This window comes from Rhinoraja longicauda, chromosome 3 (assembly GCF_053455715.1).
Source record: "Rhinoraja longicauda isolate Sanriku21f chromosome 3, sRhiLon1.1, whole genome shotgun sequence".
In the NCBI taxonomy this organism is placed as follows: Eukaryota; Metazoa; Chordata; class Chondrichthyes; order Rajiformes; family Arhynchobatidae; genus Rhinoraja; species Rhinoraja longicauda.
Window position 1 is genome coordinate 1,341,569 of NC_135955.1, and position 10,022 is coordinate 1,351,590.

At 46.4% G+C, this 10,022-nt stretch overlaps 1 pseudogene; it reads right to left on the reverse strand.

The window, feature by feature from the left end:
• Positions 1-225: 225 nt before the first annotated feature.
• LOC144611417 (uncharacterized) lies at positions 226-5,466 on the reverse strand (annotated as a pseudogene).
• Between the last annotated feature and the right edge of the window lie 4,556 nt (positions 5,467-10,022).

The following is a 10,022-nucleotide window of genomic DNA, read 5'->3' on the forward strand; positions in this document are numbered from 1 at the left end:
GAGCGGATGACATGACAAGATTGAGTGTTGGCCAGGGCTGTGATTACAACCCTGGTGTCGAGGCTCAACGGGGAAGAGTGACGTCAGGCAGAGCCATAGTGGTGGAAGACTCCATCGTCAGAGGTGCAGACAGGAGATTCTGCGGCAGTAGGCGGGACTCCAGGAAGGTGTGTTGCCTCCCTGGTGCCAGGGTCCAGGATGTCTCAGAGCGGCTGCACGGCATCCTCAAGAGTGATGGAGGTTGTTGTGCACGTTGGCACAAATGATAGAGGTTGGAAGACGAAGGAGGTTCTGCAACAAGAATATACGGAATTGGGTAGAAGACTGAAAAGCAGGACCTGCAAGGTAGTGATCTCAGAATTGCTTCCAGTACCTCGTGCTACTGAAGGTCAGAATAGGAAGGTAGGGGGAATGAATGTGTGGCTGAGGAGTTGGTGCAGAGGGCAGGAATTCAGATTTCTGGATCATTGGGATCTCTTCCGGGGTTGGGGTGACCTGTATAAAAGGGACGGGTTGTACCTGAACTGGATGGGGACCAACATCCTACCGGGCAGGTTTGCTAATGCTACACGGAAGGGTTTAAACTAGATTGGCAGGGGGTGGGATCTCATATAGGGCAGAGGCATGTGAGAGGCTAGAAGTTGGTATGGAGGGTGGTGTGGGAAAGGTTAGTGGACAGAATAGGCGGGCGAAAGGCGGGGAGCGAGGAAGGAGGGTTGGTTTAAACTGCACGTATATTAATGCAAGGGGCCTGACAGGGAAGGCAGATGAGCTTAGGGCATGGATAGGTACGAGCGACTGGGATGTTGTAGCCATGACTGAAACATGGTTAAGGGAGGGGCAGGGCAGGACTGGCAGCTCAATGTTCCGGGGTACAGGAGCTTCAGGAGAGACAGGGGTGAGGGTAAAAGGGAAGGGGGGGAGTTGCATTATTGGTTGTTGTTGTTCGTCCTTCGGGTTGGAAGATGACCATGACTTCACTTTCAGTTGGAGGATTGGTGACTGTGGGTCCGGATGTGACTGGTGAGGCCAATCCTGGCCCGGAAAGGCACGCCCACACGTAGGACACAAGTGGATGGGTGCTACAGTGGAAGTGGAGGTAGCCCGGGCCTTGCGCGCGGTGCGTTTCCCCTGGGCCTTTGCAGTGCATCTGTTCTCTGCTGCACGGGCTCCTGTGGTGAGGTTGCTACGCCAGGTTGGACGGTCCAGAGCAAGAGACTCCCAAGTGCTGAGGTTGATGTCCAAGTCTGTGAGGGACACTTTGAGGCAGTCCTTAAACCGTTTCTTCTGTCCTCCTACTGAGCGCTTGCCCTGACACAGTTCTCCATACAGAAGCTGTTTTTGGCAGTCGACTCTCGGGCATTCTGACGACATGGCCTGCCCATCTGGCTTGGGCTTTCCGTAGGAGGGTGCGGACGCTGGGGATTCCGGCCCGTTCCAAGACCTCTGTGTCGGGAATTTTGTCCTGCCACCTGATGTGAAGGAGTCTACGTAGGCAGCTCAAGTGAAAGTGGTTGAGCTGTTTGGCATGTCTGCTGTAGACAGTCCAGGTCTCACTGGCATAGAGAAGAGTGGTGAGTACCACTGCACGGTAGACCTTCAGCTTGGTGGTAAGGCTGAGTCCTCTCCGCTCCCAAACATTCCCACGGAGTCGCCCAAAGGCAGCGCTGGCCTTGGCAATCCTGTTGTTGACCTCAGCGTCAATGTTCACCACTCGCGAGAGTGTACTACCCAGATAGGCAAAGCTGTCAACTGCCTGTAGATTCTGCCCCTTCACCGTGATGTGTGGTTCCTGGTAGGGCTTTCCAGGTGCGGGCTGGTACATAACTTCAGACTTTTTGGTGCCAATGGAGAGACCAAAGTTGTCACAGGCCTGTGAGAAGCAGTCCATTTCATGCTGCGTCTTCTGCTCTGTGCTGGCTTTGAGGGCGCAGTCATCAGCAAATAAGAAATCTCTGATGATGGTCTCCTTCATCTTTGTAACAGCGTGCAGGTCCCTGAGGTTGAACAGCCTGCTGTCAGTCCTGTACCCGATGTGTATTCCATCCTGGCAGTCACGGAAGGCATCAGTCAGCATGGCAGAGAAGACCATGCTGAAGAGTGTAGGGGCAAGAACACAACCTTGCTTCACGCCGTTTGTCACTGGAAAGGCTTCCGACTCATCTCCATCATCTAGCACTTTCACCATCATGCCGTCATGGAACTGCCGGACAATCGTGATGAACTTGCTGGGACAGCCAAACTTCTGCATTATCTTCCACAAGCCATCTCTGCTGACAGTGTCGAAGGCCTTTGTCAGATCGACGAAGGTCACGAACAGGTCGCTGTGCTGCTCTTGGCATTTTTCCTGGAGTTGGCGTGCAACAAATATCATGTCGACAGTTCCACGCCCAGCACGGAAACCACACTGGCTTTCTGGAAGGAGACCCTGCTCAAGGTGTTGAATAAGACGGTTGAGCAGGATGCGAGCCAAGATCTTCCCAGCTATGGACAGGAGGGAGATGCCTCGATGATTGTCGCAAGACTGGCGGTTGCCTTTCCTCTTGTAGATGTGGACTATGCTGGCATCTTTCAGCTGTTGTGGGACCTTCCCATCATTCCACATGGACTGGAAGAGTTCAGTCAGCTTCTGCATCATGACAGGGCCTCCTGCTTTGTACACTTCAGCAGGAATTGCATCTGATCCTGGTGCTTTGCCACAGGAAAGTTGCTTGATGGCCTTCGTGACTTCTTCTGTCGGGAGGTTGTCACGGTCCTGGTTGATCTCCATCTGAGGTAAGGGAGTGATGGCCTCGTCGTTGATATTAGCAGGGCGATTGAGGACCTGGTTGAAATGTTCAGCCCATCTATCCAGAATCTGCTTCTTCTCTGTCAGCAACTGGGTCCCGTCTGCACTGAGGATGGGAGAGGAGCCAGAGGACTGGGGTCCATACACAGCCTTCAATGCGTCGTAGAAACGCTTGGTGTCGTGACTGTCTGCGTAGCCCTGGATTTCATCGGCCTTCTTGCTATGCCATGTGTCCTGCATCTCACGGAGTTTCTTCTGTACCTTTTGTCTTGCGCTGGCAAAGGCATCTTTCTTCGCTTGTGACGTGAGGTCGTTCTGGGGTGCTCTGAACAGTTGGTGTTTCTCTGATAGCAGTGCCTGTATCTCTTCATCGTTCTCGTCGAACCAGTCCTGGTTTCTGCGGGATGCTGGCCCGAGGTGTTCGAGGGCGATGGAGTAGACTGCATCTCTGAAGGCCACCCACTGTTCGTCAGTGCTGTCCTGGTCATCATGGGGTGTGTTCACCAACTTGCCATCAAGGTCTCTGGAGATTTCTTCTGCAACTTTGCTGCTCTTCAGCTTGGAGACGTTGAGCCTCTTTGCAGTCTTCTGACCTTAGGGTCTTCTCATGGGCACGATGCGAAGCTTGAGTTTGGACACAATGAGGCGATGATCAGTCCAGCAGTCGGCACCACACATGGGTTTGTCACTCACACGTCCTGCCTGTCCCTCTTCCTGGTGATGACATAATCAATCAGACGCCATTGCCTGGAGCGTGGGTGCATCCAAGATGTCTTTTTACGGGTGGGGAGGCGGAAGAGTGTGTTGGCGATGACTAGGTCATGTGAGGCACACATCTTCAGGAGTAGAACGCCGTTGCTGTTGCACTTGCCGGTGCCATGACGTGCAATGATCTCTTCCCAAGTCTGGTCATCTGTCCCCACTCTGGCGTTGAAGTCCCCGAGGACAGTAAGCTTCTCTGACTGTGGGACTGCTGCAATGAGGGCGTTGAGTTCTTCATAGAACTTGTCCTTGATATCATCCGGGTTGGTCATTGTTGAGGGATATGCGCTGATCAGCCTTGCACTCTTCTTGTTTCCAAGTGGGAGTTGAAGTGTCATCAGGCGGTCATTGATGCCCTCTGGAAGCTTGGCAAGTTTTCGGGCGAGGTGGGATCTGATGGTGAATCCAACGCCTGCCTCTCGCCGTTCAGCGCTGCTGCGACCACTCCACAAAAAGGTGTACCCACCACCAAGTTCTGAGAGCTGACCCTTGTCTGCAAGGCGAGTTTCACTGAGTGCTGCTATGTCCACGTTGTAGCGAGCTAGTTCTTTGGCGACCAGTGCTGTTCTTGTTTCTGGTCTATCTGCCTTGATGTATCCAGCAGGATTCACACGTTCCACGTGCCGAGGTTGAGCGACCGCTGATTGAGATCCTCGCCAGCCGCGGTATGCTGGCCAAGGTGAAGTGAAGCAGGCTATGTTTGAGGCACCTTTTCTAGCCCCTTCCTCCATGGAGGTGAGCAGAGTGAATCCTAGAGAGGGCTGCTCAGACCCCCGGGGGGGGGGGGGGCTGCCGAACTCCACTGCTACTTCGGTCCAGTAGAGAGCGACCCTATGCCCTGGGCCGCCTGTGTGCAGGTTCGTGACTACAGCTTCCAGTGTATCCACACCTGCTGCTTCGCCACTCTCCTATCGCCACAGGACTTGAGGTTGCGCGGTATGGGGTTGAAGTCATGACTTGGATTTAACTGACTTGGACGTATGAGGTTGCGCAGATCGTCGGCCTCACTCTCTCGTCCCGGCCTATCGGGTTCCAGCAACAAGACATAGTCGAGACGGCTGGGAACAGGTCAGGGTGCAGTGGATGGTCAGAAGTGTCCTACGTATCTCACTCTGCCCTGTTTGCGCTCCACGACGCTTTGCTGGGGTCGTCTTTCTGCCCGTTGAACCTTCTGGTGGTTTCCTCCGCGCAATCCTACCCAGGCTTCACACGCTAGGTAGACAAGCCCTAAAGCCGCTGGAACCAATGACTTGCCGACTGTACATGTGGCATGCTCATATCATATCATATCATATATCTACAGCCGGAAACAGGCCTTTTCGGCCCTCCAAGTCCGTGCCGCCCAGCGATCCCCGCACATTAACACTATCCTACACCCACTAGGGACAATTTTTACATTTACCCAGCCAATTAACCTACATACCTGTACGTTTTTGGAGTGTGGGAGGAAACCGAAGATCTCGGAGAAAACCCACGCAGGTCACGGGGAGAACGTACAAACTCCTTACAGTGCAGCACCCGTAGTCAGGATCGAACCTGTGTCTCCGGCGCTGCATTCGCTGTAAAGCAGCAACTCTACCGCTGCGCTACCGTGCCGCCCTAAGACAGTGGAGACATCGTGGGGGCGGGGTCGTCCAACTCCAGTTAGGACTTGCCCACTGCCCACAAGTGGTTAAGGAGGATGTCACGGCTGTGTTCAGAGGTGACATTATGGACGGTTCGGCTAGTGAGGCTTTATGGGTGGAGCTGAGGAACAAGAAAGGGATGATCACCTTGTTGGGGGTGTACTGCAGACCCCCGAATAGTCAACGGGAACTGGAAGAATAAATATGCCGGGAGATTGCAGACAGCTGCAGGTCAATAAGGTTGTTGTGGTCGGGGATTTTGACTTTCCCAATATAGACTGGGAAAATCATAGCGTGAAGGATTCAGATGGGGGGCAATTCCTCAAAAGTGTTGAGGAGTTTTCTCAAGCAGTATGTGGAGACCCCCACATGTGAGAGGGCAACGCTGGATCTAGTATTGGGAAGTTGGGTCGATTAGGTTTCAGATAGTTATGGATAGGGACGGAGAGGGTCCACGTGTTAAAATGCTCAGCTGGGGTAAGGCCAACTTTGAGGGTATGAGAGAAGGTCTCGCTCAAGTTGACTGGAGCAGGTTATTTGAGGGGAAAGGAACATCGGCCAAGTGGGATGTTTTTAAAAGTGTACTGAAGAAAGCTCAGGTTATGTACGTCCCCGTTAGAGTGAAGGGCAAAGCAGGCAAACGTAAGGAAGCTTGGCTGACATGGGAAATTGAGACGTTGGCCCAAAACAAGAAGAATGCATAGGACATGGAACAGGGAAAGGCGAGATAGCTGAATGGATAGCAAATTGGCTCCATGGAAGGAAGCAGAGGGTGATGGTGGAAGGTTGGGATCTGGGAATAACTGTGCATTGTTCCCTGAAGGTGGAATCTCACGTGGATAGGGTGGTGAAGAAGGCGTTTGGTATGCTTGCCTTTATAAATCAGAGCATCGAGTATAGAAGTTGGGATGTAATGTTGAAATTGTACAGGGCATTGGTGAGGCCGAATCTGGAGTATGGTGTGCAGTTCTGGTCGCCAAATTATAGGAAGGATGTCGACAAAATGGAGAGGGTACAGAGGAGATTTACTAGAATGTTGCCTGGGTTTCAGCACTTAGGCTACAGAGAGAGGTTGAACAGGTTGGGTCTTTATTCTTTGGAGCGTAGAAGGTTGAGGGGGGACTTGATAGAGGTTTTTAAAATTTTGAGAGGGACGGACAGAGTTGACGTGGGTAGGCTTTTCCCTTTGAGAGTGGGGAAGATTCCAACAAGGGGACATAGCTTCAGAATTGAGGGACAAAGGTTTAGGGGTAACATGAGGGGGAACTTCTTTACTCAGAGGGTTGTGGCTGTATGGAATGGACTTCCGGTGGAAGTGGTGGAGGCTGGCTCGATTTTATTATTTAAGTGTAAATTGGATAGGTATATGGATAGGAGGGGATTGGAGGGTTATGGTCTGAGTGCAGGTAGATGAGACTAGGTCAGGGAGAATGGTCGGCGTGGACTGGTAGGGCCGGACAGGCCTGTTTCCTATGCTGTAGTTGTTATATATATGTTGCTTCTCAGGCCGGAGGCCTGTGACCGGCCATGATCACAATGAATGGCGGTGCTGGCTCGAAGGCCCAAATGGACTGCTCCTGCACCTATTTTCTATGTTTCTATGTGACTAGTGGTGTGCGTCAGGGTTTGGTGCTGGGCCCGTTACTGTTTGTCATCTACATCAATGATCAAACATACAGGGCAAGATTAGCAAGTTTGCTGATGATACAAAAGTCAGCGGTTTTGCAGATAGTGAAGATGGTTGTGAACGATTGCAGCAGGATCTGGATCGATTGGCCAGGTGGGCGGAGGAATGGTTGATGGAATTTAATACAGAGAAGTGCGAGGTGTTGCATTTTGGGATGTTAAACAAAGGTAAGGTCTACAGTGTAAATGGTAGGCCCTTGGGTAGTGTTGTAGAGCAGAGGGATCTAGATGCATGGTTCCATGAAGGTCGAGTCTCAGGTAGATAAGGTCGTCAAAAAAGCTTTTGGCACTTTGAGTTCATTAGTCAGGGTATTGAGTATAGAAGTTGGGAGGTCATGTTGCAGTTGTTTAAGACCGCATTTGGTGAGACCGCATTTTAGAATATTGTGTTCAGTTCTGGGCACCATGTTATAGGAAAGGTATTGTCAAGCTTGAAAGGGTTCAGAAAAGAGTTACGAGGATGTTGCCAGGTCTAGAGGGTATGAGCTGTAGGGAGAGGTTGAGTAGGCTGGGTCTCTATTCTATGGAGCGCAGGAGGATGACGGGAGATCTTATAGAGGTGTACAAAATCATGAGAGGAAAGGATCCGGTAGATGCACGGAGTTTTTAACACAGAGTAGGTGAATCGAGGACCAGAGGACATAGGGTCAAGGTGAAGGGGAAAGGATTTAATAGGAATCCGAGGGTGACTTTTTCACACAAAGGAGGTGGGTGTATGGAACAAGCTGCCGCCTCCCATCGTTTAAGAAGCAATTAGACAGGTACATAGATAGTATTTTTTTTTTTTTAAATATTTTATTTTTGAAAAGCATATGTACAAATCGAAATAAGAAAAAACACATTTGTTACAACGTTCTTACATAGCTTCAATTTTTAAATTTTTGAAGAGAGAAAGTAAAAATAAAAATATAAAACTATAAACTTGGGGAGAGAGAGTAAGAGGGTTAAAAAAAAAAGGATCTAACAATAAAAATTAACGGGAGTAGATCCGGGAGACAAAAACCACAGCTGTACATCCAACCCCCAACTCAAGTTTCAACTTTTTATTTAAATTTTTTTTTATTTTAGTCCTGTGCCAAACCCATTTACTTTTCTAAAAATTCAATAAATGGAGACCATATTTTTAAAAATAACTCAGGTTTGTCGATTAAGGCAAACCTTATTTTTTCCAAATGCAGGGTCTCTGTCATTTCCATAGTCCACATTTTAATTGTGGGGGTTATTGGTTTTTTCAAAAATTTAAGTATTAGTTTTTTCGCAGTTATTAGACTGTAATCAAGAAAATGTACCTGACTTACTGTAAAATTTGTAGTATGTTCTGATAATCCTAATATAATTAATTTTGGGTCCATATCTAATTTTTTATTAATAACTTTAGAAACTATTTTAAAAATCTCCAACCAGAAGTTTTGCATTTTTATACAAGTTACGAAAATATGAGTTAAATTAGCTTCTTGAAATTGACATTTATCACACATAGGAGAGATACTAGGAAAAATCCTATTTAATTTCGTCTTCGAATAATGTAATCTATGTATTATTTTAAATTGTATTAAGGAATGTCTAGTATTCAATGAACATTGATGTATATGTTGTAAACTTTCATCCCATATATCTTGCATTATAAATTGATTCAATTCGTCCTCCCATGCTCGTCTATAAGATTCTGATGACGGAATGTCAATGTCAAGGAGAATATTGTAAATAAAAGATATTAATTTATTTGAGTTATAATGTCGATTCAGGCATACATCAAGTGTTTCTGGACTTCTAAACTTATATTCTTGCATGTGTGATTTTACATAATCTCTAAGTTGTAAATATCTAAAATAATTATTAACATGTAATCCGTACTTCTGCTGTAACTCCTGAAACGAAAGAAAAGTTCCCTTATGATAAAGATCTCCCACCCTTTTGATTCCATAACTTTTCCATTGAGCAAAGCCTCTATCTAAGACAGACGGTTTAAAAGAAGGATTATTCGCAATAGGAAGGAAAACAGATAATTTACTCAATTTTAACGTAAGCTTTAATTGTTTCCAGGTACGGATAACACTGTGTATAATGGGATTACCTCCATTTGTTTTTTTATTTAAATTTATTGGAGCTAAGAGGATCGCACCAATATCGAATGGTAAACAATCCTCTTTGTCCATCTTTAACCAATCCGGTTGTTGATCAGAATCATCCAACCAGCAGGTTATATTTTTAATATTAACCGCCCAATAATAAAATAAAAAGTTAGGTAAAGCAATTCCTCCATTAATTTTAGACTTACATAAGTGTCTTTTATTTATTCTATGAGTCTTGTAGTCCCAAATAAAATTAGTAACAATTGAATCAATTTTTAAAAAAAACTTTTTTGGAAGGTAGATCGGAATTGCTTGAAATAAGTATAGTAGCTGTGGAAGAAAGATCATCTTTATAGCATTACTACGACCAACTAATGATATAGGAAGTGTTTTCCAAAATTGGATATTTCTGTGTAATTTAGCAAGTAAAGGAGGAAAATTTGATTTAAATAAAGAAGTATATTTCCTAGTCACGTAAATTCCAAGATATTTAAACTTTTCATAGGCAATTTTAAAAGGAAATTGTTGAAGTATGGCCGGATTATGCTCCATTATTGGCATAATTTCACTTTTATACCAGTTAATTCTATAACCTGAAAATGAACCAAATTGGGTTATGAGATTTAATAAATTCGGAATGCTAATTTCTGGCTTTGTAATATATATTAATACATCATCCGCATATAAAGAAATTTTATTGGTTGTATGTTTAGTGTTGTAGCCATAAATATCTGAATTTGATCTAATACTCTCAGCAAGTGGTTCTATAATAAGGGCAAATAAAAGTGGTGATAGTGGACATCCTTGTCTACAACCCCTAGCTAAATGAAATTTAGATGACAGCATTTGATTAGTTAATATTCTAGCTGTTGGGGATGTATACAAAAGTTTCACCCATGCACAAAAATTTTCACCTAGTTGAATTTTTTCCATCACTGAGAAAAGATAGGGCCATTCTACTTGATCAAATGCTTTTTCAGCATCTAGCCAGATGATTGCTAAATCTTCATTTAATAGTCTATTTGAATAAATTATATTAAACAAGCGTCTCAAGTTGAAAAATGAATATCGTTTGGCTATAAAGCCTGA